This window comes from Cetorhinus maximus, chromosome 15, assembly GCF_964194155.1.
Source record: "Cetorhinus maximus chromosome 15, sCetMax3.hap1.1, whole genome shotgun sequence".
In the NCBI taxonomy this organism is placed as follows: Eukaryota; Metazoa; Chordata; class Chondrichthyes; order Lamniformes; family Cetorhinidae; genus Cetorhinus; species Cetorhinus maximus.
The window spans coordinates 7559491-7587127 of record NC_135893.1 but is presented as its reverse complement, the minus strand read 5'-3'; the positions used below and the strand labels follow the sequence as shown (position 1 = coordinate 7587127).

The window sequence follows — 27637 nt, the reverse complement described above, 5'->3', positions numbered from 1 at the left end:
TCTTCGTAAACAGATTTCTGACCCGAGGATAACCTAACATTTTTTTTTTCCCACCTCGTTTTCTACAGGCAGCATTTTCCCTTCGGCGAGAGTGAGGGCTGGGAGGGCAGGCGAAGAGCCCAGGCGGCCTTCGCATTTCTCATGAAACCTCATCCACCGGCGGGACGAGGTTTCATGAACTGTTTTAAAATCTAATAAAAATTGATACATTTATTCTTTGACATGTCCCAGCTCATGTGTGATAGTGCCACATGAGGGGGGGCATGTTATAAAAGTTTTTAAAAATCCTTTATTTTAAAGTTTAAGACTGAAACGAATCTCCCCTGAGGCACCTCCGTGCGCTCTTGTGTGCGCACATGGAATTCCTCGCCACCTCTGCCCGCACAGGGGGCGCACAGCGCTTCCGGGTGCACGTCACGATAGGTGGGCCTTAATTGGCCCGTCCACGTAAAATGGCGGCGCGGCCCTGACCAGGGGCGCCGATTGGGTTCGTGCCCGCCCACGCACAACCCTCCCCCTGACAGGGGGAAATCTCTGGCCTATGGTCAGCACAATGGAGACGATCAGAGCAGTGAAAAAACTCTCCTCAGAGACAGCAGGGGATTCCAGCAAAGATGCTATGTCCTTATAAAACACAGCGCCTTTGATTAGGCTCAGTCACTGCATGAAAAATTACACCATCGAGGTACAAGGATTTGAAAGGTAGTGGTGTAGTGGTAATCCAGAGAGGCACAGTCCAGTGCTCCAGGTTCAAATCTCTCCACAGCAGCTGGTGGAATTTAAATTCCATTAATAAATCCAGAATTGAAAGCTAGTGTCGGTAATGGTGACCATGAAACTATCATTGAATTGTTGTAAAAACCCATCTGGTTCACTAATGCCCTTTGGGGGGGAGAAATCTGCCATCCTCACTTGGCCTGGCCTCTATATGACACCAGATCCACAACAATGTGGCTGTCTCTTAATTTCCCTCTGAAATGTCTCTAGCGGGCCACTCAGTTCAGGGGCAATTAGGGATGGGCAACAAATGCTGGCCTTGCCAGTGACGCCCACATCCCATTAAAGAACAAAAAAAAAAGACTTTAACAATTGGCCATTTGAAGACATCCCCGATCCATGCAGATTCCTGACCTGCAGATATCATTTCTTGGCAGCTGGAGCTGGGTTTTTCTTCAAACCACCTTTAACTGGTCTGCTGCGGACTCACTGCTGTGTGGGATGGACTGACATCAAGGTCAAGAGGTAGGAGCCTGAGGAATCAGCTGCAAATATGTCATCAAGAGGAAAATGAAGCTTATTAATTATGCTTTCCCCTCCCTGAGCAGCTCTAGACAGAAATAAGGGGAAGCTAAGTAAGTGCATGAAGTATTATATTCTAGAAATCCAGGCAGCAAAGAGTAGAACTGGACCCAATCTTTACACACTTCTATAAGCTTTTATTTACAGTGAGGTACATTACAAACATGCGACTCCTAACCCACCCACCCAAGCTTCAGTTTGTTCCAATTTATAGAAACACAAATAAATTCCCAATTACCACCCATCACCTTTGTGCAATTAAACACGATTAATATATAATTAATGAGGGGAAAAGGATTAGAAGTTTATACTGATAGGGTTAGATTAAGTAGGGTGGGAGGAGGCTCGTGTGGAGCATAAACCCCTTTGTGCTGTAAATTCTATGCAAAACAAAGATCACCATTAGATCTATTAGATTGAATGTTTTGCTTCAGACAGAATATCGATTTTCAGACTCCCAGACTTCTGAAGTCACTCCCAACGCTTTTGTAGAGCAAAATCTGAAAAGTGCCACTCATGGAAACCACAGGAATGTGTAGAACTGGAGAAATCGCAATCCCAGTGACTGGGAAATTTCACATCACACAAAACCTCTCTCACTTCTTTATCAAACTTTTATTTTGCCACATATCCGGCCTCCTACTGAATTCCCTATGATCCACTTCACCATTGCTTCCTTTTCATTTCGTACAGTTACCTCCTGGGAAGTAGTCAAATGGAAGCTGCCTTTCCATCCCATGTAGTTGTTTAAGGCTATGCACAATTTATGTCAAACACATTGCTCTCTGTGGGGAGATGGTGGCACAGTGGTATTGTTACTGGGCTGGTAATTCAGAGGCTCAGGCTAATACTCTGGGGAACACAGGTGCAAATCTCACCAAAGCCCCTTGAATTCCAATTCAATTGATTAAAAATCCAGAATATAAAGCTAGTATCAGTAACGGTACAGCAATCATTAATTGCTGCAAAAACCCATTTGGTTCGCTAATGCCCTCTGGGGATGGAAATCTGCCGTCCTTACCTGGTTTGGCCTACATGTGGCTCCAGACCCACAGCAATGTGATTGACTCTTGATTGCCCTCAGAAATAGCCTAGCAAGCTCCTCAGTTCAAGGGCAATTAGGGATGGGTAACAAATGCTGGGCGTGCTGGCAATGACCCACATCACGTCAGAGTAAAAGGAAAAAAAAATTGTCTTGATTGTTTTAAAAAAAGTCTCTGCTAGGGCACCCCACAGCCCTCCGTGTAAAACAGTTTCTCCTGTCCCCACTCCTAAATCCCATACTTCTCATGCTGTGGCTATACCCTCTTGTTTTAGATCTCTCAACCACAGGTCCCGTCCACTCTGTACCACCCCTTCATCATTTTAAGCAACTTAATCAAATCATCCCACTGTCTCCTCTGTTCCAATGAAACTGCCGGAGTTTTTTTTGAGTAATTCCACATATTTTTCTTCCCTTATACCAAGCAATAGCCTTGTAGGTTCTGTACCCCCTCTCTTGCCGTAACATTCTGTCTATAGTATGAAGCCCAAAACTGCACATGGTACTCTAACCATGGCCTTACTAAATTTTTATAGAAATCCATCATTGCATCTTGACCTTTAAGCACCAATTTTCATACAGGGAAGCAAACGGAGCTGTTTCTCCTATCATTCTGGTGACTGTGTGCTGTACGGTCTGAAGACAATATAGGTTCCTGATGTTCTGTGCCTATAAATGCAGTGCTCCAGATGAGAACTGGCCCAGGTTCTGTGCATTAAGGTGTCATTTCCTCGCTTTTCTTTTCCAGCCCCCCTAGAGATAAAAGCCAACATAATTGTTGAAACCCCATCAGAAATTTAGTCAAGTACAGTCAGTGATTCCTTCATTTGGAAGGTAGGTAATTAGCCACAGTCCACGAGGGACTTAGGCACCTCTCTCTCTCTCTCTCTCTCTATCAGAGAGAGACAATTGGTCATTTAGCTTGAGGGGCATATCAAACATGGGGCATAGAAGCAGGCAGATCCCAAGACTAGTTCAGCCAGAGCAGGAACTGAAGCTGCACTGTTGGCATTAATTTGAACCACAAGGTAGCCACCTCGCCAACTGAGCCAAAATTCAACCAGCCCCTGATTCCTGCATTATCACTGCACATTGAAGAGTATCAGTATTGTCAGAAAGAATATTCTGAGTTATGGAAAAGATTAGGCACAAATCTAGTTTATTATTAGATGAGACAGGCACCAATAGCTGATTTACTTTTTATTTGTTTGAAGTCATATATCATTGATTTGAGACATGACAACATTTTCATTGATATATTATTGATGAGACATATATCATTGATTTTATCATCATATATCATTGATTTTATCATCATATATCATTGATTTGAGACATGCCAGCATTTTCATAGATATATTATTGATTTGAGACATATATCATTGATTTTATCATCATATATTATTGATTTTATCATCATATATCATTGATTTTATCATCATATATCATTGATTTTATCATCATATATCATTGATTTGAGACATGCCAGCATTTTCATAGATATATTATTGATTTGAGACATATATCATTGATTTTATCATCATATATCATTGATTTTATCATCATATATCATTGATTTTATCATCATATATCATTGATTTGAGACATGCCAGCATTTTCATAGATACATTATTGATTTGAGACATATATCATTGATTTTATCATCATATATCATTGATTTTATCATCATATATCACTGATTTGAGACATGCTAACTTTTTCATTTGCTCAACGAGTTCACACTTAAAATTGAGGAGAGTGAAAGAAGAGATTTTGTAAATTTTGTCCTGATTCCAAACACATCTCAAGTTATAAAGTTGTCTGGATGTATATTACTGAAGGAACACGGTTCACATATCAATATGCATTTTAAAAACGTTAAGAAGCGGGATTTGTGCATATTTCATTTTATATTTATAAACAAGCACACTGGACTCCCTTGGAGTGCATGTCTGGCTCGAGGCTTTGCACAGTTGAATGGTCCTAACACTGCCCTGGGAATAATCTTACTTCATCGTCTAATTCCTGGTCTAGTGTTCACTGAACTAATGTAGAATTACCTCCACAACTGGGCTCCCTCTGATGGGCATTTGAATCATTGCAGAGTCATACATCGTCTTCCAACTGTTACCTTGAACTAAGCAGTTGCTCATAACATTTCGGAATATGATAATTGAGTAATTTGAAAAATAATAGGGTTACTGTAGCATGTTTGGGAAGGCCTAGCGTTCCCAAAGCTCTCCACCACTAGGGGTTTTCCTCACCTCTTGTCTGTGACTAATTGATAGAGGTGGACTGACACGAACAACTCTATTATCACTATATCATCAGGATGGTAGAAGATGATCTAAATTGACCTCAGTGTTTCTTCCTCCAACAAGTCCTATAAATGTGGGCAGATGGTGACGTAATGAACTCCAGGGGCCTCGGTCAACGCTGCAGGGGCAATGGGTTCAAATCCCACCATGGTAATTATTGGAATTTAAATTCAATTACATTTTTTAAAGAAAAGTCTGGAATTGAAAGCTAGTCTCAGTAATGGTAACTATGAAACTATCATCAATTGTCATAAAAACCCATCTGTTTCACTAATGTCCTTTAGCGATGGAAATCTGCCATGCTGACCTGCTCTGGCTTACATGTGGTTGACTCTTAACTGTTCTCAAGGGATGGGCAACAAATGTTATCCTTGCCAGTGACACCCACATCCCATGGACAACTAACAAAACAAAATCATATTTTGATGGTGAACTACAGACGCTACAAAGATGAACTGTGCTTTGTAGATTTTCCCCCAAGCGGCCAATACTGATAAACAGGAGGATCAAATTTTCGCCCTGCTTTTATTTTGTACAGAGACGGTTCTGTAACATCTGCGGCCCCCAATGCTGTCGAACCTCTTGTTTACTGCCCTCTTTTATACAGCTGTTTTATACTTAGCTAAGTGAAACATTGATACAGCTTGCTCCCCGAGTGTGGACCTCACGCTGGGACAACACCATCAAAGACGATGAGATCGGTTCACTAAGGTCGGTGACCAGACAAAACCTGCCAACTAAATGCATTTCCCTGGTCTCCATCTGGCAAAGACCAAGGCGCCTGGCAGCTTATATCACAGTGTGGTATCTACAGCACTGGATCAACACTTGAACAGCTCCATAGGCAATGTTCATCCAGGGCTGCCATCTTCCCCATTGGCTCAGCTTACCCTGGCTAGAAGTATGGCATTCCCTGCAAGATACCTTGCAGTTGGTGGCAGTGCGGGCATCAAAGTCATGAGTCACCACCACCACCACCTCGTCAGGTCACACACATTGGCACTGGGGATGCTCAGGGATGTTGGCATCAACGACTTGGCAATGCCTGTGACACGCTGAAGCACTCCAGGTTAACCGAGGCCGGGATCTTACTGCCCTGCCGTGGCATGTCTCCCCCTGGTGGATGCAGTGAGCCATTTAAATCTCCATTCAGTTCGGCGGGACCGTAATAACCTACCCCAGACTCTTGTCTGCCAGGAGATGGGCTGCATTACTTCATGTGCCAATTTGGCTGTCCAACATGGGTTTAGTGGGTAGCACCCATACCTTAGAGCCAGGGGTCTGTGGGTTCAAGTCCCACTCCAGAGAGTTGAGCACAGAGTCCAGGTTGACACTCCAGTGCAATACTGGTGGGTGCGGCACTGTCGAAGGTTCCATCTTTTGGATTAAGATGTCAAATTGGGGCCTGTCTGCCTTCTCAGGTAAACGTGAAAAATCCCATGGCATTCTTCAGAGAAGAGATGGGGACCTCTTTAAAACAGATTACGTGGCCTCTATCACTGTTGCTGTGTGTAAATTGGCTGCTGCCTTTCCTACGTTACAACAATGTCAACACTTCAAAAAGTACATCCCTGGCTGCAAAGCACTTTGGGGCATCCTGTGGCCATAAAAGGTGCTATATAAATGCAAATTCTTTATTTTCATTCACAGATGAAATAAGCTACTGAAAAGCTTTTACCAAGGCAAATAATTTTTTAAAAAGGCAAATGCAAAATTTACAATCTCCTTCTTCCATACTCCTTCGCCTGGCCGCTGAACTAACACTGAACTGCCATGTTGAATACTTGGATATGCATGCACAGTGAAAGCAGTTCAAAATCACTTCATTGTAAGTCAATTAAACCGCAGACTGATTCAATTCACCTTGGCTAAAAGCTGGGGCTCAGGTTTTAATTGATTTTTGCACACAGATCTCAAACCAATTATAATGGATTCATCAAGTATAGCTTAACAAGTCAAAATGATACACTCAAATGAGGATTCCAAATTGCACAGTGAAATTAATTAATTTCCCTGCTTTCAACTCGTTCCCTGGGACCTGCCAAAACAGCCCGGCCGACCTTTAAGAGCTTTGCTGCGCTGTTAGCTCGGGTTGCCCATGAGAAATTAGTCTCTGATTGGCCGTCGGACTGCACGAAGAGGAGAAACTTTGGATTCTCTGTGCTCTTTCTGCTTACACAGCACACATGGCTCACTGGATACCGGATACCAGATACCAATAAGTGCCAGTCTGGAACTCAAGTGCCAGGCTGTGCGTGTGAAGGCTTCCACAGTCAGGTACTCCATTGGCACTCAACTATTCCAACTTACAATCAAAAGAATGGCACCTCAGCAAATTACTGAGGGCAGTGGGTCCCTATGGAGTGTGGCTACGTGCTTTTAAGAGAGGAGGAGGAAAACGTTACAATGCTAAGTTTTTTCTTTGGGTTCTCATTGGCATTTATACTTTAAACAGCTATTTGAAGGATTGGTATACATTCCCACTTGCACTTTAGGAAGCAATTTTATTTTTAAGGGCAGCATTCACATTCAAGTTTTTGGGGCCATTGTATACTGAAGTATATATTCATATTCATGTAGGCCTGAGGATTTTTTAAGGCCTCTTAAGTATTCAAAATGCACACAATCTCTTTCCAAACTCTCCCCCATCCAGTTATGCTTCCTGGGCTACAGCAAGGCTTTCAACACCAAATTAAACGTTCACTCCCTCCACCACCGACACACAGCAGCAGCAGCAGTGCACCATCTACAAGATGCACTGCAGCAACTCACCAACTTAGACAGCACCTTCCAAACCCTCGACCACTGCCACCTAGAAGGACAAGGGTAGCAGATGCATGGGAACACCACCGCCTGCACACTCCCTACAAATCAGTAACTGGGGAGGCGATGGTGTAGTGGTATTGTTGCTGGACTAGGGGCCCAAGGTAATAGCCAGGGAATCTGGGTTCGAATCCTGCCATGACAAATGGTGGATAAATGAATTTAAACACCACCCACCATCCTAACCCCTAACCATATCCTTCACTGTCACTGAGTTAAACTCCTGGAACTCCCTTCCTAACAGTGCTATGAGTGTGCTTACACCACACAGACTGTAGTGGTTCAAGAGAGCTGCTCATGATCATGTTCTCAGAGTTCAGAGCTTCCTATTCCATAACATAAGAACTAGGAGCAGGAGTAGGCAATTCAGCCCCTCAAGCCTGCCCCACCATTCAATACGATCATGGCTGATCTCATTTCAGCCTCAACTCCAATTTCCTGCCCTCTCCCCATAACCTTTCAACCCATTACTAATTAAAAATCTGTCTATCCCCTCCTTGAATTTATTCAGCGTCCCGGCATCCACTGCACTCTGAGGTAGTGAATTCCAGATTCACGACCCTTTGAGAAAAGTAATTCCTCTTCATCTCTGATTTAAATCTACTACCCCTTAGCCTAAAACTATGGCCTCTCATTCTAGATTGCCCCACAAGGGGAAACATCCGCACCACATCTACTTTGTCTATCCCCTTTAGCATCTTGTATACCTCAATTAGATCTCCTCTCATCCTTCTAAACTCTAGCGAGTATAGGCCTAAACTGCTCAATCTCTCCTCATAAGACAAGCCCCGCATCTCTGGAATCAATCTAGTGAACCACCTCTAAACCGCCTCCAGTGCAACTACATCCTTCCTCAAGTAAGGATGCCAAAACTGTGCACAGTACTCCAGGTGCGGTCTCACCAATGCCTTGTACAGTTGCAACAACAATTCCCTATTTTTATACTCAATTCCTTTAGCAATAAATGCCAAAATTCCATTTGCCTTCCTTATTACCTGCTGTACCTGCATACTAGCTTTCAGCGATTCATGCACGAGGACACCCAGATCCCTCTGCAATGAAGCATTCTGAAGTTTCTCTCCATTTAAATAATAAGTCGCCTTTTTATTCTTCTGACCAAAATGGATAACCTCACACTTATCCACATTAAACTCCATCTGCCAAATTTTGGCCCATTCACCCAACCTGTCCACATCCATTTGTAAATTTCTTATTTCTTCATTGCAACTTACTTTCCCACCTATTTTGGTGTCATCTGCAAATTTAGCTACAGTACCTTCTATCCCTGAATCCAAGTCGTTAAAATAGATTGTAAATAGTTGGGGCCCAAGGACCGAACCCTGTGGCACCCCACTAGTTACAGCTTGCCATCCAGAAAAAGACCCATTTATCCTGACTCTCTCCTTTCTGTTGGTTAGCCAATCCTCTATCCAAGCTAATATATTACCCCTACCTCCGTATGATCTTATCTTGTGTATTAACCTTTTGTGCGGCACCTTACCAAAGGCCTTCTGGAAGTCCAGATATACTACATCAACAGGATCCCCATTATCCACTTTGCTTGTCACATCTTCAAAGAACTCTAGCAAATTAGTCAAACACGATTTACTCTTCATAAAACCATGCTGACTCTGATGGATTGCATTTTGACTTTCCCAATGTCCCATCACCACTTCCTTAATAATGGATTCCAACAATTTCCCAACGACAGATGTTAAACTAACTGGTCTATAGTTTCCTACTTTCTGCCTCCCCCCCTTTTTGAATAAGGGCATTATATTAGCATTTGCATGTCTGAGGGAGGCAATACAAGACAACAATGCACAAACCTCAATAGAGGCACAGTCGGAGATGGTTGTGTGGTGATAATGTCACCCGGAGGCCCAGGCTAATTCTCTGGCGAGTAGGGTTCAAATCCCACCATGGAATTGAAAGCTAGTCTCAGTAATGATGACTAATCATTAGTAACAAGAGAAGTCCAACATTTAGCAGGGTCATGTCTCTCCAATCCTCAGAAGACTAATAAAATAGGGAAGATCTACCAGAATTTAGAATGTAGGACGGGCAAAGTTACAGTGGATGAATGTGCTCGTGCTGGGATGTAGCTCCTCAGGCACTGCAGCCACGCTGCTTCCTCATATAAGTGGTTATTCTACATACAAGCCTGGCCAGAGAGTTCCAGCAGACACCTTGGAGTTAGAGGGGTGGGGAAGGGGGCATCATAGCTGAACCTGATCCTACCCAAACACTTGCACAAGTTCACAGGGATCCCTCTGCACAGTAATTAGGAGCAGGAATCCTGGCCCAGAGTCACTCAGGGAATTATAGTATGAAGTTTGCTGCTCTGACTGAAATGAACTACCCTCATCACAGCCAAGAGGTTGGACCCAGGAAAGGTGTTTCCTGGGCTTTATGGTTGAGCCTCTTATCAAACAGTGTGTTTATCTGCTCGGCCCTTAGTGCACTTAAAATGACCACAACGAACAACTAATGGTTCATAAAGTCATACAACACTAAAGGTGACCATTCAGCCCATCATGTCTGTGTCTTTGAAAGTGCTATCCAATTAGTCTCACTCCCTGCAGCCCCTGCAATGATCTCCCCTTTGAGAGTCAACATGGGCCGCAGGCTTCAAAGCTGAAATGCCTTAGCAATTGTACATGCGACTCTTCTGAACACCACTTTTAGCTAGCACGGAAAGCCACAGATCCGGGCATGCAGGAGAACTTCAATCACCATTAGCAAAGGGTTAAACAGGAGGTTTCTGTATGTCTGGCTAGATCATGGAATCGTATCGCACAGAAGGAGGCCATTCATCCCACTGGTGCCCCTGCCAACTCTTTGAAAGGATTATCCAATCAGTCACACTCCCTGCTCTTCCTCTGCAGCCCTACAATTTCATTTCCCCCCCTCAATATTCAACGTAATGTTTTTTAAAAAAAAACTAGGTCACAGAGCTATGCAGCCACGCACCATACAAACACAGAGGAGTCTGCATCCATCCGCCAAAATCACCATGCAGCTTTATTTCGGCATTATAAGCCACTCATGTTGTTCTTGTGCTATGGGTGTGCACAGTTTAGACTAATTCAGATTTGGACTCAGCCTGTAATTATGTACATTACAGCTGGTCAAAGCGGTTTTATCACGGAACTTGCAGGTTGGCTGCCAGTTAAAGTCCAATTAAACAGGGTCCTGCAAACACTGTCCTTTAGGCAATGGCTTGAATTTATTTAAGTATTCTGTGCTTCCACTGGTGGAGTATTTTGTTGCAGATCATCTTACCAGAAGTAATGAAGGATTTGGCCATCCAAGATTGTCAAGGTGATTATGTCTTAAAGAATTGGGATAAGGATGCTCCCCTCAGGCCATTTTATTGTCATCATTCGTCCAGAATTCTATTCGGACCATCTTTCCATTACAGCATTTAGCTGCTTCTTAAATAGCTCCAGTGCCCCGGCCTCAATCATCCTGCCTGGCAATCAGGGAAGCCTCGTCACACTCACCACACACATCCTCTTCCTGACAGTCTAGACCTCAACCATCGCAGGCTCATTAATGCTACTCAACTGCATGGCAAGTTACAAATCTCAGCAAGATTCCACTTGTGGGAGGGGGAAGAAGCGAACTCAGGCCTTATAAGGGCCTACAGCTCTCTTCCCTTCCCCCCACTGTATTGCATGACTCCCCTACTCCACCATCTCTTCTTAGATCAGCCCCCTGACTCATGCAGCCTCAAGGTTAGCTCCACTGCTGGGATACACACTGTAAAGGGGCTGGTGGAAACTCAGAGACCCCACCCTGTCCCACAATGGGAAACCACGATAACGCCACCCAGGGCACATCTGAACATTTCCTAACGCCCTGAATGAACAGCAATGGAACAGCAGGCCTCTTACACCCATCACTCCTGTTCATATGCACTGAACCCTCAGGGCAGCTCTCACATTTTGTGAATACATAGTTGTGTCTGTTTATTGGCTGTAGATGCTATCAACATTAACACCGATTTTAAAGGGAAACAGTGCTGCCACATCGAATTATAGAGATTGGGACTGTCCATCCAGTTAAGTCACACGATACGCTGGATGACAACTAATTTGGTGTGTAACTGTTCCCAGGGACACACACCGAGACAAACATCAACTGTAGCTGGAGGATCATCAACTTGGTGAAAGATGCTCTTTGGTCTGCCCGAAACTTGTTGGTCTTCCAGCGCAAAGAGTTGTCCCCGACCGAGTGTTGCAGACTGGCACATTCCAAGGTCCAGGACTATGTGCTGAGGGACACACTTAAGCTTGGGGCAGCTGCTGCAAAGGTGCAATGGGGAAAGGTCGCTGTCTAAGACCTTTCTGCCATAGTGCACTGAGGGGCTGGGAATTGTATAGACCCCTTGGGCTGTACAGCTCACAATGAATGTATGCATTGAATACTAGTTGTATTGTAATTGTATTGAAGCACCTCAGAGTGCAATATGATGTATGTTGATAACTCCAATCCCATTGCACTGTCTGACTGTCTGTAATGACCATCTTGAAATGACTGTAATATTCATTGATTGTATTGAAGCACCCTGTGATCCATGTGTAAAAGTTGAATCTGATTGCACTTTTTGTGATGGCAGTTTAGAAATGTTTTGTAATATTCTTCCAGATATTTTATGAATAAAGCATATTTTTCAAAATAAAAACTTGGTATGTAACTGATCGGACTCGGTCATTCAATTTCCATTTCTGACTAGCAGGTCTCCCTTGGCATTTCCCACGATTGGTTGATGTTTACATGTCTTTATGGACAAGAATTGGGAGGGATTTCAGAAACTTGCTCCACAGTACTAATAGCCACACTATGCAGGTGGACTGCAGGGGTTCAAGAAGGCAGCTCTTCATCACCTTCTCAAGGGCAATTAGGGATGGGCAATAAATGCTGGCCTAGCCAGCGACACTCAAATCCCATGAATGAATAAATAAAATGCACCTACATTGACTGTTTACACACAGAATTTCTACAGGCAGCTTCACTATTAAATGTTGCTGTAAAAAGTGTTACCAAAAACTGCAACGATAGGAAGTTAGACGGGAAGTCTGTCCAAACGCAAGATCTTTAACAATATACAGATTTTAAACGCCACTGTGAACTCAGGCTTAAATGAACAAAACGCACATTTTAAATGAATATTAGGAATAATTTCTTCACTCAAAGGGTGGTAACTATTTGGAATAATCTGTCAGGAAAGTCAGCAAAGACACAATTAATAGTGACATTTATCAGGGCAGTTGGATGGTAGGCTGGGTGAGTTAGGCTCAAGAAAGGAGAAATAGGGTTCTAGAGGGCTGGGTTAGGGTGAAAGGTGGGAGAGTCAGGATCCCAGGGGGAGTTAGAACCACAGATGGGAGAATTATGGTACTAGATGGGAGGATTAGGGAGGGAGTAAGAATATGAGATGGGAGGGTTAGGGAAGGAGTCAGAATATGACATGGGAGGGTTAGGGAGCGAGTTAGAATACTAGATGTGAGGGTTAGGGAAGGAGTTAGAATACTAGATGTGAGGGTTAGGGAGAGAGTTAGAATACTAGATGTGAGGGTTAGAGAGGGAGTTAGAATACTAGATGGGAGGGTTAGGGAGGGGGTTAGAATATTAGATGGGAGGGAGTTAGAATATGAGATGGGAGAGTTAGGGAGGGAGTTAGAATACTAGATGGAAGGGTTGGGAGGGAGGTAGAGTACTAGATGGGAGGGTTAGGGAAGGAGTTAGAATATGAGATGGGTGGGTTAGGGAGGGGGTTAGAATACTAGATGGGAGGGTTAGGGAGGGGGTTAGAATACTAGATGGGAGGGTTAGGGAGGGAGTTAGAATATGAGATGGGAGAGTTAGGGAGGGAGTTAGAATACTAGATGGAAGGGGTGGGAGGGAGGTAGAGTACTAGCTGGGAGGGTTAGGGAAGGAGTTAGAATGTGAGATGGTAGGGTTAGGGAGGGAGTTAGAATACTAGATGGGAGGGTTAGGGAGGGAGGTACAATACCAGATGGAAGGGTTAGGGAGGGAGTTAGAATACGAGATGGGAGGGTTAGGGAGAGAGTTAGAATACTAGATGGGAGGGTTAGAGAGGGAGTTAGAATACTAGATAGAAGGGGTGGGAGGGAGGTAGAGTACTAGCTGGGAGGGTTAGGGAAGGAGTTAGAATGTGAGATGGTAGGGTTAGGGAGGGAGTTAGAATACTAGATGGGAGGGTTAGGGAGGGAGGTACAATACCAGATGGAAGGGTTAGGGAGGGAGTTAGAATACGAGATGGGAGGGTTAGGGAGAGAGTTAGAATACTAGATGGGAGGGTTAGAGAGGGAGTTAGAATACTAGATAGAAGGGTTAGGGAGAGAGTTAGAATACTAGATGGAAGGGTTAGGGAGAGAGTTAGAATACTAGATGGGAAGTTAGTGAGGGAGTTAGAATACTAGATGGGAGGGTTAGGGAAGGAGTTAGAATACCCGATGGGAGGGAGTTAGAAATCTAGATGGGAGGGTTAGGGAGGGAGTTACAATATGAGATGGGAGGGTTAGGGAGGGAGTTAGAATACTAGATGGGAAGGTTTGGGAGGGAGTTAGAATACTAGATGGGAGGTTTAATTAGGGAGTTAGAATACTAGATGGGAGGGTTAGGGAGAGAGTTAGAATACTTGATGGAAGGGTTAGGGAGAGAGTTAGAATACTAGATGGGAGGGTTAGGGAGGGAGTTAGAATACTGGATGGGAGGGTTAGGGATGGAGTTAGAATACTAGATGGGAGGGTTAGGGAGGGAGTTAGAATACTAGATGGGAGGGTTAGGGATGGAGTTAGAATACTAGATGGAAGGGTTTAGGAGGGAGTTAGAATATGAGATGGGAGGGTTAGGGAGGGAGGTACAATACCAGATGGGAGGGTTAGGGAGAGAGTTAGAATACTAGATGGGAGGGAGTTAGAATACTAGATGGAAGAGTTTGGGAGGGAGTTAGAATATGAGATGGGAGGGTTAGGGAGGGAGTTAGAATAATAGATGGGAGGGTTAGGGAGGGAGTTAGAATATGAGATGGGAGGGTTAGGGAGGGGGTTAGAATACTAGATGGGATGGTTAGGGAGGGGGTTAGAATACTAGATGGGAGGGTTAGGGAGGGAGTTAGAATATGAGATGGGAGAGTTAGGGAGGGAGTTAGAATACTAGATGGAAGGGTTGGGAGGGAGGTGGAGTACTAGCTGGGAGGGTTAGGGAAGGAGTTAGAATATGAGATGGTAGGGTTAGGGAGGGAGTTAGAATACTAGATGGGAGGGTTAGGGAGGGAGGTACAATACCAGATGGAAGGGTTAGGGAGGGAGTTAGAATATGAGATGGGAGGGTTAGGGAGAGAGTTAGAATACTAGATGGGAGGGTTAGAGAGGGAGTTAGAATACTAGATAGAAGGGTTAGGGAGAGAGTTAGAATACTAGACGGAAGGGTTAGGGATAGAGTTAGAATACTAGATGGGAGGGTTAGGGATGGAGTTAGAATACTAGATGGAAGGGTTTGGGAGGGAGTTAGAATATGAGATGGGAGGGTTAGGGAGGGAGGTACAATACCAGATGGGAGGGTTAGGGAGAGAGTTAGAATACTAGATGGGAGGCAGTTAGAATACTAGATGGAAGGGTTAGGGAGGGAGGTAGAATACTAGATGGGAGGGTTAGGGAGGGAGTTAGAATACTAGATGGGAGGGTTAGGGAGGGAGTTAGAATATGAGATGGGAGGGTTAGGAAGGGGGTTAGAATATTAGATGGGAGGGTTAGGGAGAGGGTTAGAATACTAGATGGGAGGGTTAGGGAGGGAGTTAGAATACTAGATGGGAGGGTTAGGGAGGGAGTTAGAATACCAGATGGGAGGGTTATGGAGGGAGTTAGAATACTAGATGGGAGGGTTAGGGAAGGAGTTAGAATACCCGATGGGAGGGAGTTACAATATGAGATGGGAGGGTTAGGGAGGGAGTTAGAATACTAGATGGGAAGGTTTGGGAGGGAGTTAGAATACTAGATGGGAGGTTTAATTAGGGAGTTAGAATACTAGATGGGAGGGTTAGGGAGGGAGTTAGAATACCAGATGTGAGGGTTAGGGAAGGGGTTAGAATATGAGATGGGAGGGTGTGGGAGGGAGATAGAATACTAGATGGGAGGGTTAGGGAGGGAGTTAGAGTACTAGATGGGAGGGTTAGGGAGGGAGTTAGAATACTAGATGGGAGGGTTAGGGAGGGAGTTAGAATACTAGATGGGAGGGTTAGGGAGGGAGTTAGAATACGACATGGGAGGGTTAGGGAGGGAGTTAGAATACTAGATGGGAGGGTTAGGGAGGGAGTTAGAATACTAGATGAGAGGGTTAGGGAGGGAGATAGAATAATAGATGGGAGGGTTAGGGAGGGAGTTAGAATACTAGATGGGAGGGTTAGGGAGAGAGTTAGAATACTAGATGGGAAGGTTAGGGAGGGAGTTAGAATACTAGATGGGAGGGTTAGGGAGGGAGTTAGAATACTAGATGGGAGGGTTAGGGAGGGAGTTAGAATACTAGGTGGGAGGGTTAGGGAGGGAGTTAGCATACTAGATGGGAGGGTTAGGGAGGGAGTTAGAATACTAGATGGGAGGGTTAGGGAGGGAGTTAGAATACTAGATGGGGGGGTTAGGGAGGGAGTTAGAATACTAGATGGGAGGGTTAGGGAGGGAGTTAGAATACTAGATGGGAAGGTTAGGGAGGGAGTTAGAATACTAGATGAGAGGGTTACGGAGGGAGTTAGAATACTAGATGGGAGGGTTTGGGAGGGAGTTAGAATACTAGATGGGAAGGTTAGGGAGGGAGTTAGAATACTAGATGGGAGGGTTAGGGAGGGAGTTAGAATACTAGATGGGAGGGTTAGGTAAGGAGTTAGAATACTAGATGGGAAGGTTAGGGAGAGAGTTAGAATACTAGATGAGAGGGTTAGGGAGGGAGTTAGAATACTAGATGAGAGGGTTAGGGAGGGAGTTAGAATACTAGATGGGAGGGTTAGGGAGGGAGTTAGAATACTAGATGGGAGGGTTAGGGAGAGAGTTAGAATACTAGATGAGAGGGTTAGGGAGGGAGTTAGAATACTAAATGGGAGGGTTAGGGAGGGAGTTAGAATACTAGATGGGAGGGTTAGGGAGAGTGTTAGAATACTAGATTGGATGGTTAGGGAGGGAGTTAGAAAACTAAGTGGGAGAGTTTCAATGAGCCGGATGGTCTTTCTTTTTTGATTTTTTAAATGTGGAGTTGATGAGAACCAGGTCCAATGTTTAAGTGCTTGGACAGGAGCAACCTGGATCATGCTAAAGGTAGATTCTTTTTGTTCACAGATCAGAAGTGTTATGCTAAATCATGAACCACACTTAAGGAAAGAAAAGCTCTTACAAGATGTTAAACAAATCACAATTAATGTTTTTGCAACGTGTGCACTATAATGCCTGAAGGCAGGGCAACTGTGAATTGCTGGAACATGGTTAATAAATCTCAATGTTGAACCCGGAATGAACAATGAGGAAGAGTTTTGCTGTGGTATGGAGATTTGTTTATGACCAGAAGCTGCACAATTGGGATTTTCCCCGGCCACCGGGATCACATCCTGCTTATTCAACGCTCGTCAAGGCAGCAGGCGGGGCTCTTACTGAATTTAAGGATCCTTGTGCATGTGGAATGAGCCACATCTAGGCATGTCCAGGCAAGTCCGAACAGCTCCCGTCTCCACAATCCTGATCACAAGGCTGGAAATTCTTTCCCTGTAGCCAAACAAAAGTGAGCACAAGATGGGGGGTGGGGAGGTGCCGATCTCAAAATGTACAGTGCCACAGCCAGACCATGCCTTGGAGACTGGTGTCTAGTCCTGGCCACTGAAATACCAGCAGGAGGCAGACCAGAGAAGTGACTGAAGGCTTATTCCTCAGCACAGAAGACTATTGTGAGACGAGATGAGAGAACCCTGGGCTTTTTATCTTCAAAAGGGATGACTGAAAGGTAATCTCATAAAGGAATATAAGAGGGAGGTCCAGAAAAATATTGAAAGCTAAATTTCAAGAGTAGGGCACAGCTGCAGACTAGCAAAAGGTCAGTTTAGGATTAATGTCAGGATGTTCAACACACAAAGCACGACCAACTCAAAGGATGCTAGAGATAGTGTCCACCTTAAGCAAATACTTGGGTTATATGATGTACATAGCAGCATAATCCTCGGTCACAAAAAAAAAACAAAGAACCAGACATGAATTATTGTTGGAGCTTTGAAGGAAAATTAGTGGCCTCCTCTGAATAAATGTGTTGGATCCTGTGCAACTGAGTCATACAGACCAGGAAAATCCCCCAATCCCACACTGAGCTGGCTAATTCTAGTTATGGGAGGATTTACAACCGTCTTCTGCACCCCCGGTCTGAGGGTGAATCACACAGTCCTCTTCATTGATTGGTGTCAAAATTGTAGGAGGCGGGGGAAAAATTACTTGCACACATTTTTGTATGATTTTCCACAGAGGGTCTCGCGCAGTCTTCAAAAAGAAGGCAGAAGTAAAAAAAGACAAATTTTTGGATCTTATCCGAGATATGCACTCCAGCTCTGTGATCCATTTAAGCCTGTTTCTCTTGAAATATGAGTGAGGGAAGGCTGCCCACCTATTCAGTCATCCTATTCCACGTCATCATACGAACATATGAAATAGGAGCAGGAGTAGGCCATTCAGCCCCTCGAGTCTACTCTGCCATTCATTAAGATCATGGCTGATCTGTTGGTGTTTCGAATTCCACATTCCCATCCACCCCCCCCCCGCTGACCTTCGATTCCCTTGCCTAACAAGAATCTATCTACCTCTGCCTTAAAAATATTCAATGACCCCGCCTCCACCACCTTCTGAGGCAGAGAATTCCAAAGTCGCACAACCCTCTGAGAGAAAAAAATTCTCCTCATCTCTGTCCTAAAAAGAGAACTCCTAATTTGAAAACAGTGCCCCCTAGTTCTGGACTCACCCATAAGAGGAAACATCCTTTCCACGTCCACCTTGTCGAGACCATTCATGTGTTGGATGGCACTGTAAGAGTCAGTCTGAGTGTCTGTCGAGGGCACTTCTGGAATAAATTTAAGAGATCATATTGTGCTACTAGCGGACTTATCTAGGAGATCTAGCTTGCTCCAATCAGGATCTTGGGATAATGGACTAACCAAACTTGCTACCTCTACCACCTAGAAGGACAAGGGGAGCAGACGTGTAGGATCACCATCACCTCCAAGTTTCCCTCCCAGTCACACATCATCCTGACTTGGACATTTCTTGTCATTCCTTCACGGTAACTGAGTCAAAATCCCGAAATTCGCTACCCAACATCACTGCAGTTTCCTAGAACAATATGTTGTGGATCCAACCAAGGATCAGGCTATTTTGGATCTAGTAATGTGTAATGAGGTAGGTTTAATAAATGACCTCAGAGTAAAAGATACCCTAGTAAACAGTAACCATAATACGGTGGAATTTAGCATTCAGTTGGAGAGTGAGAAACTTGGGTCGGAAACAACTGCTAAACTTAATAAGGGTGGTTACAAAAGAATGAGGGCAAAGTTGGCTGGAGTGGCCTGGGATATGATTTTAGCAGAAAAAACGGTTCATTAACAATGGCAGACATTTAAGAAAATAGTTCATGACTCACAACAAATATATATCCCAGTGAGGAAGACGGGTTCTAGGAAGGGATAAACCAACCATGGTTAACCAAGGAAGTTAAAGATAGTATCAAATTAAAAGAAAAGACATGCAATGTGGCAAAGATTAGTGGTAAGCCAGAGGATTACCAACAAAAGATGACCAAAAAAATAATAAAAAGGGAGAAAATAAACTTTGAGGGTAAACTAGCAAGTAATATAAAAACGGACAGTAAGAGCTTCTTTAAATATATAAAAAGGAAGAGAGAGACCAAAGTGAACATAGGCCCTTTACAGAATGAGGCTGGGGAAATAATAATGGGGAGGCAGGGAATGGCAGAGGAGCTGAATAAATACTTTGCTTCAGTCTTCATGGTAGGAGACACTAATAGCATTCCAAAAATACTAAATAATCAAGGGGCAAAAGGGGAAGACGAAATAAATACAATAACTACTACTAGAGAAAAAGTACTAGGAAAACTAATGGGGCTAAAGGCCAATAAATCCCCTGGACCTGATGGGTTGCATCCTAGGATATTAAAGGAAGTAGCTGCAGAGATAGTGGATGCACTGGTAGTAATCTTCCAACAATCCTTAGATTCTGGAAAAGTCCCAGAGGATTGGAAAACTGCCAATGTAACATCCTTATTCAAAAAGGGAGGGAGACAAAGAAACAGGTAACTATAGGCCAGTCAGCTTAACATCCATCATTAGGAAAATGTTAGAGTCTATTATAAAGGATGTAATAGCAGAGCATATAGAAATGCATAATCTAATCAAGCAGAGTCAGCATGTCTTCATGAAGGGGAAATCATACCTGACAAATTTATTTGAATTCTTTGAGGAGGTAACTAGCAGGATAGATAAAGGGGAACCAGTAGATGTAATATATTTGGCTTTCCAAAAGACGTTCGATAAGGTACCGCACGTAAGGCTACTTAACAAGATAAGAGCCCATGGTGTTAGGGGTAGTACATTAGCATGGATAGAGTATTGGCTAACTAATGGAACAGAGAGCGTGGGGATAAGGAGGGCATTTTCAGGATGGCAACCTGTAACTAGCGGAGTGCCACAGGGATCAGTGCTGGGGCCACAATTATTTACAATATATATGAATGACTTAGATGAGGGAAGTGAATGTACTATCGCCAAATTTGTGGGTAATACAAAAATAGGTGGGAAGGCAAGTGGCAAGGATGACACAAGGAGTCTACAGAGGAAAACAGACAGATTAAGTAAGTGGGCAAAAAAGTGGCAGATGGAACATAATGTGGGAAAATGTGAGGTTATGCACTTTGGCAGGAAGAATAGAGGAGTTGAATATCAGTTAAATGGAGACAGATTGCAGAAAGCTGCAGCACAGAGGGGTTTGGAAGTCCTTGTGCATGAATCCCAAAAAGCTAACATACAAGTTTAACAGGTAATAGGGAAGGCAAATGGAATGTTGGCCTTTATTTCAAATGGAATGGAGTATAAAAATAGGGAAGTCTTGCTAAAATTATACAAGGCACTAGTTAGACTACATCTAGAATACTGTGAACAGTTTTGGTCCCCTTATCTAAGGAAAGATATACTGGCATTGGAGGCAGTCCAGAGAAGATTCACTAGGTTGATTCCGGGTATGGAGGGACTTTCTTATGAGGAGAGGTTGAGTAGGTTGGGCCTGTACTCATTGGAGTTTAGAAGAATGAGAGGCGAGCTTTTTGAAACATATAAGATTCTTAGGGGGCTTGACAGGGTAGATGCTGAGAGGTTGTTTCCCCTTGTGGGACCAGAGGGCATAATCTCAGAGTAAGAGGTCGCCCATTTAAAACAGAGATGAGGAGGAATTTCTTCTCTCAGAGGGTAGTTAATCTGTGGAATTCTTTATCGCAGGGGGCTGCAGAGGCTGGGTCGTTAAGTATATTCAAGGTGGAGACAGACAGATTTTTAATCAGTAAGGCAATCAAGGGTTATGGGCAAAAGTCAGGAAAGTGGGGTTGAAGATTATCAGATCAGCCATGATCTCATTGAATGGTGAAGCAGACTCGATGGGCCGAATGGCCTCCTTCTTCTTCTACGTGTTATGGTCTTATGATGGAGCTTCTTCAGCACATAGACAGCAGTGGTTTAAGCAGGCAGCTCATCACCACTTTCTCGAGGATTAACTAGAGAGGGGCAATACACTGGCCTTGCCAGTGACACTCATATCTCAAGAATTTAATCTCAATAATTTTCATAATAATAAATTCAATAATAATATTATTTTGCCCTGGAGACAAGAGATGATCTCAAAAGCACTGAGTGAAAGTTATAAGGTGCATTTGTCCCAACTATTGATTATTTAGTACCTAGGGGGCCCTGTTGGACTCCAACTTTAGTCTGGCCACCATTGTGTTAATGCTTACGTAAAAGTGCCGCATCTAGGAAAGTAATCAGTGTAGGTTGTCAAGTGTTTGTACGCCGCCTTTGCTGATCAGAATTTCTACCCTCATATCCCTCAACCCTTCACAAAGCATGTCTGATGCAAATACATTATTAATTATTATTGAGGCCACTTTGTAATACTCTGATGATACAGAACACCACAATACAATTAACGTTTCTACCATGCTTTTCGGAGCACTTGGTTCTACACTGGGAAAACATCCATCACAGTCCTAGAAATGGTTGGCTTAGAACATCGTGACAGCAGAAACCCAGTGGAAACGCTTTGAATAGGGTGGCAAGTGTCTCCAGGGAATCTTGGAACTCATCCTCAAAACGTCCACACGCAGTGCCTAACTCAGTTTGAGTTGTAAACAGCTCATTAAATAGGGCGTTCAAAACAAGCAACTTCCGTTTAATGAATTTACCATACAAACCAAATTAAACATTTGCTTATTAGCCCTGAAGTCAAATTTATGAATTAGGAAAGAAATTGTGCAATTGATTAAAAGGTAACCATGAACGAGCAGAGCCATTTGGTTTGCTTTAGCTCATCCACACAGAGAAAATCTGTTACCCCCTCTCCGTTGTAACATCCAATGAGTTGGTCACGCTTTGTGTGTCGAACATCCTGACATCAATCTTAAATCGGCCTTTTACTGGTCTGAACCTGTGCCCTGCTCTTGAAATTTAGCTTTAAATATTTTACTGGACCTACCTTTCCCTTACCACTTCTCATCTTATATTCCTTTACAAGATTACCCCTCGATCATCCCTTTTGAAGATAAGAATCCCAGGTTTCTCTCATCTTTCCTCACAATAGTCTTCGGTGCTGAGCAATAAAGCCACGAGTCACTTCTCTGAACTGCCTCCAGGATTTAGATATCGTCCTTGTGTTTCAGTGACCGGAACGAGACACAGTATGCAAGGTCTGACTGGGGCACCGTGCAGTTTGAGCACAAAGCCTCCACCCCACCCACCCCCATACTTGTACTCGCTTTTTGTTTGGCTACAGGGAAAGAACTTGCATTTCTCCAGCAAGTTTCGCATCCTCACAAAGTCTCAAAACATTTCATAACCAGCAAATCGCTTTTGAAGAGTACTTACTGTTTGCTAGGTGCTCGCCTTAGCTCAGTGGTAGCACACTCCCCTCTGAGTCCAAAGATCGGGAGGTGAAGCTCCACTCCAAAGACTTGAACACATAATCCAGGCTGACACTTCACTGCTGCACTGTCGGAGGAGCTGCCTTTCAGATACAATGCTAAGGCAAGCCGCCGTCTGCCCTCTAAGATGAATGTAAAAGATCCCATAACACTATTTTGAGGAAGGGCAGGGGAGTTATCCCTCATGTCCTGCCCTTTAACCAACGTCACAAGAACAGATGATGTGGTCATTCTCACGTTTCTGGGAGCTTGCTGTGTGCAAATTGGCTGTCACGTTATCTACACTACAACAGTGACTGTACTCCAAAAGGACTTTCCTGGCTGAAAAGCCCCCTGGGATGTCCTGAGGTCGTGAAAGGCGCTATATAAATGCAAATCCTCTACACGCAGCAGCCAGTTTGCGTCATTTAACCCATCAGTATTCCTGGAACCCTGCTGGTGAAAACTGGCTGTCGTAACTCCCTATGTTACAGAGTAATAGTGATTGCGCTTGACAACTGCTTCACTGGCTGGGGGATGCTTTGAGATTCCTATGAACATGAAAGACAAGATCTTTCTTTCTTTAGTGAGTTCTATTGAAGCATCAAAGCCTCGAATATTAGTAAACTTTTTTGTCCTTACAGTTGCTAGTGAATCTGCGACATATTTCTAGTACTTAAATAAAAACAAAAAACTGCGGATGCTGGAAATCCAAAACAAAAAATAAAAAATACCTGGAAAAACTCAGCAGGTCTGGCAGCATCGGCGGAGAAGAGCACAGTTGACGTTTCAAGTCCTCATGACCCTTCAACAGAACCAAGTAAAAATAGGAGAGGGGTGAAATATAAGCTGGTTTAAGGCGGGGGGGTGGGGGGGAGGGGGAGAGAGAAGGGGGGGGTTGGTTGTTGGGACAAGCAAGCAGTGACAGGAGATAACCAAAAGATGTCACAGACAAAAGAACAAAGGGGTGTTGAAGGTGGTGATATTATCTAAAAGAATGTGCTAATTAAAAATGGATGGCAGGACAAGCAAGGTACAGATAGGTCTAGTGGGGGTGGGGTGAAATAAGACTAAAAGAGCATAAGAGGTATAGATAAATGATCGGTGGAATACATTAAAAATAATGGAAATAGGTGGGAAAAGAAAAATCTATATAAATTATTGGAAAAAACAAAAAGGAGGGGGAAGAAACGGAAAGGGGGTGAGAATGGAGGAGGGAGTTTAAGATCTAAAATTGTTGAACTCAATATTCAGTCCAGAAGGCTGTAAAGTGCCTAGTTGGAAGATGAGGTGCTGTTCCTTAGTTCTGTTGAAGGGTCATGAGGACTCGAAACGTCAACTATACTCTTCTCCGCCGATGCTGCCAGACCTGCTGAGTTTTTCCAGGTATTTTTTATTTTATGTTTCTAGTACTTAGCCCTCTTGAGCCTGTTCCACAATTTAAGGAGATCAGGGTTGATCTGTGACCACTGCACCTAACTCTATATACCCAACTTTGTCCCATATCCCTGAATATCTTTGCTTAAAAAAATGTATCAGGCTCAAATTTAAAATCTACTACTATCTGTTATTATTGTCTATCCAGTTTATTTGCCTCACATCCATCATTAAAAAGTTTAGATAATATTTTGATGGTGTTTAGCCTCCCAGGGGAGGAGGGTGGGGGTGGTTTAGGAGCACAATTTCTTTCCCCTGATTTAGTGAGACCCCCCCTACCTGCCGCCTCGTAGATGGAGACGGCAGGTTTTGGAGCGGGTTCCTATCACCTCTGGTAAAGGAAACCTCTTGACCGATCATTGGGGAGGCTGGGGTGGGTGTGGGAGCACAGCAGCAAGCTGCAGGAGATCACCCCCACCTCCCCACCCCCAACAACACCTGCACCCGCACCCCCAACCCCAGCAATGTCCCATCCCACCTGGCCACCTCTTGACACCTTTCAATGCAGCGGAAGGTTGAGCTGCAACCCAACCACTCAACAATCCAACTCTCCAAGACGCAGCTAGGACAGAGGTTATTTCTCCGGTGAGGAATTGTAAATCAGTAGATTTAATAGGGTTATGGGGTGAAGAGGTCAGTCAATCACCAGGCCACGGGGTGGAATTTTACAACAGCGGGATTTTACGGTCCTGCCGAAGTCAATGGAGTTTAGAATGGCTCACCGCATTTTACAGCCTCCTCCCCATCCCCACCACAACAAGGCTGTAAAATTCCGGCCATTATATAATCTACGGACACACGTGAATATTCATCTAGTTGCTTGGTGCTGGCTGTACAAACACACATCAGGCACTAGTAAACCCGGCAGTACAGCCGGACTGCACTGACTAGTTGACCCAAATTTCTGACCCGCTTTTTAAAAAATAAACGACCACAGCTGCAAAAAAAAGAAAAAAGAGCTCAGGTTAAATCAATGAGGAGGGAATTTTCCAACGATTTATTTATTTGAAATCAGCTTTCGGGTCAGGTTTACACAGTTAAAAGTCGCATCAGGAATGCAAGCAGTCTTTCCCAACATGAGTCGGGGACACACATACCTGTGTTACTCACACCACACGCAAACAAGCCCTACACACGCACTGCTAACACACCGAGCCCGATTTCAGGTGATCAGATCTGCTAAATAAAACAGAGGCATGTCCCCTCCCCTGCACTGCAGGCCACCTGGCCAATGAACCCCACTGGAATCTTAACTTTGACGGCACTCAGTACTGTGCTCCCAGGTTTCGAATGCAACCTTGGCTGACATTCAAATTCAGTGGGCTCTAAGAGTGGGTGACTCGCTCCAGTCGTGTATTCACATCGCGTTATTCACTGTCAAAACGCTCTGAACCTCTCTGTCTCAGGTTTGTGAGCATGGGGGTGGGAAGGAGGTGATGAGAGGCAAGGACGAGATGCGGGAAAAAAAGTGTTGAGGTCAGTCCAAACTTAAAGGGAGCCTACGCCCTTGTAAAATCCAGAGAGGGAAATTTCCAGTGTCATGCCCTAAGTATCAGCTTCCAGGTAACTATGGGCTGGATTTCTTAGGGAATATACTGCTCGCCTCCCTTTTGCAAGAGTCAGCTGGGAGCTGACGTACCTGAAAGTAGCCCCCTGCCTTGCCCCACAGCGACAATACCCGGCCAGTGGGCTAAAGGAGCAGAGAGTGGGACTTCCACCCCTCAAGAGCTGCCGGCCATTCCCAGCAGTGCCAGAACCTCAGCAGAGGGCGTTGCTGGGACTGCAAGTGGTTGTCAAGGACATGGACTCCGGAGGGGGGGTAAGTCGGGGTACTTGGACAGGGTGGGATCGGGGAGCCTAGAGAAGGGCGTGAGGGTGGTCTGGGTTTTGGAGTTCAAGCGGGGAGGAACAATTGGGTGGGGGGGGTATCATCAGGGGGAGGATGCACACAGGGCACCTCCCGAGAGATGCATCCCACTCCCTTCCCACGTTTTAAGCAGTTTCCTTAAAAAGACGGCCTGCCCACTTCCTGCTAGCCTGCTGACGTGGACTGGGCAGTGTGTTATTCCAGTCAATTGGCTTGGTAACAAGCTCAATTGTCCATTACTTATTTATTTATATATAAATGGCAGGCAGGTTGCCAACTTTGGGGTGTTATTTGGGGTGGGGGGGGGGAGGGGGGCAGCTCGGGCGTGGGCAGGAAGGTGGTGGGCTTGCCACCCCAACCCCCTGGCCGAAAACCTGCCTGGCAAGGGGGAAGGCGGTGGGGAGGGGGGGTCGGGAAACTGCAGCAAAACCCAGTCCTAGGTGTTACTAAGAAAAGCCAATTCTTGACAGTTGAAAATCTCCGTAACAGAATGCAGTGCAATAAGGGAAACCGTTCGCAAATCAATTGCTTACAGACTTTTTCCTTACCCAGCACAGAGAAGCTCTAATAAATTAGTGCCTGTGGAACCAAGAGACAAGATTCCTGGAGCATCACTGAACATCAGAGACTGAGCTTTCCTCGCCTCGGTTCTTCCATACTGCACCCCACTCATCGCCCCACCCCCTCACACCAGAGGGATGTACCTCCTGTTGCAGGATTCACTGCACAGCTCAGTGCTGTGCCTGAGTGCTGCAGTGTTTCCAGAGTCGGCTTCTGCATACACGTGTGCTGTGACTCACAGATGATGCAAGGGTTGAGCAAGTCCTCTGAAGCAAAGCATCAGTTCGACTAGGGAGAGGGGGGCGGAGAGTTCCTGACTTGACCTTTATAACCAAAAGGACTAGGGATTTTAGTACAAGCCTAATTTTCGAGTGTCAGGCTCTGCATCAGCCAAAAGGCTCTGTCTGAGCAGCTTTATTTCAAACGTAGATTTTCAGCCGGGGGGGGCGTCCCTGAACCTAAGAGGGGGTGGTCCGCATGGTCATCAACTTCCCATTGGTCTGTCAGCAGTTTGCTGAACACTTCTGCACTTTCTGATGTACTAAACACGCTAAAAGGTCTGGAGAGAGATGCAGTGGTTTCTGTCGAGGTTCATCCCGAGCAGTTCTGTGACACAGGACTCTGTGCTCTACGGGCTGTTCCCAGGGACACACACCGAGACAAACATCAACTGCAGCTGGAGGATCATCAACTCGGTGAAAGACGCTCTTTGATCTGCCCGAAACTTGTTGTCTTCCAGCGCAAAGAGTTGTCCCCGACCGAGTGTTGCAGACTGACACATTCCAAGGTCCGGGACTACGTGCTGAGGGACGCACTAAAGCTTGGGGCAGCCGCTGCAAAGGCCCAATGGGGAAAGGTCGCTGTCTAAGACCTTTCTGCCATAGTGCACCAAGGGGCTGGGAACTGTATAGACCACTCGGGCTGTACAGCTCACAATGAATGTATACATTGAATACTAATTGTATTATAATTGTATTGAAGCACCTCAGAGTGCAACATGGTGTATGTTGATAACTCCAACACCCATTGCACTGTCTGACTGTCTGTAATGGCCATATTGAAATG

The 27637-nt window shown here is 44.6% G+C and overlaps 1 long non-coding RNA gene across 1 annotated transcript in view; it reads right to left on the bottom strand.

The window, feature by feature from the left end:
* Positions 1 to 897: 897 nt before the first annotated feature.
* LOC144691164 (uncharacterized) overlaps positions 898 to 27637 on the bottom strand; it is a 45606-nt gene continuing 18866 nt past the window's right edge. Inside the window, exons 2-3 of the long non-coding RNA XR_013579046.1 lie at positions 18493 to 18588; positions 898 to 1262 (exon numbers count right to left, since the gene is read on the bottom strand). This is a non-coding gene — a long non-coding RNA (uncharacterized LOC144691164). The remainder of the gene's footprint in view (positions 1263 to 18492; positions 18589 to 27637) is intronic.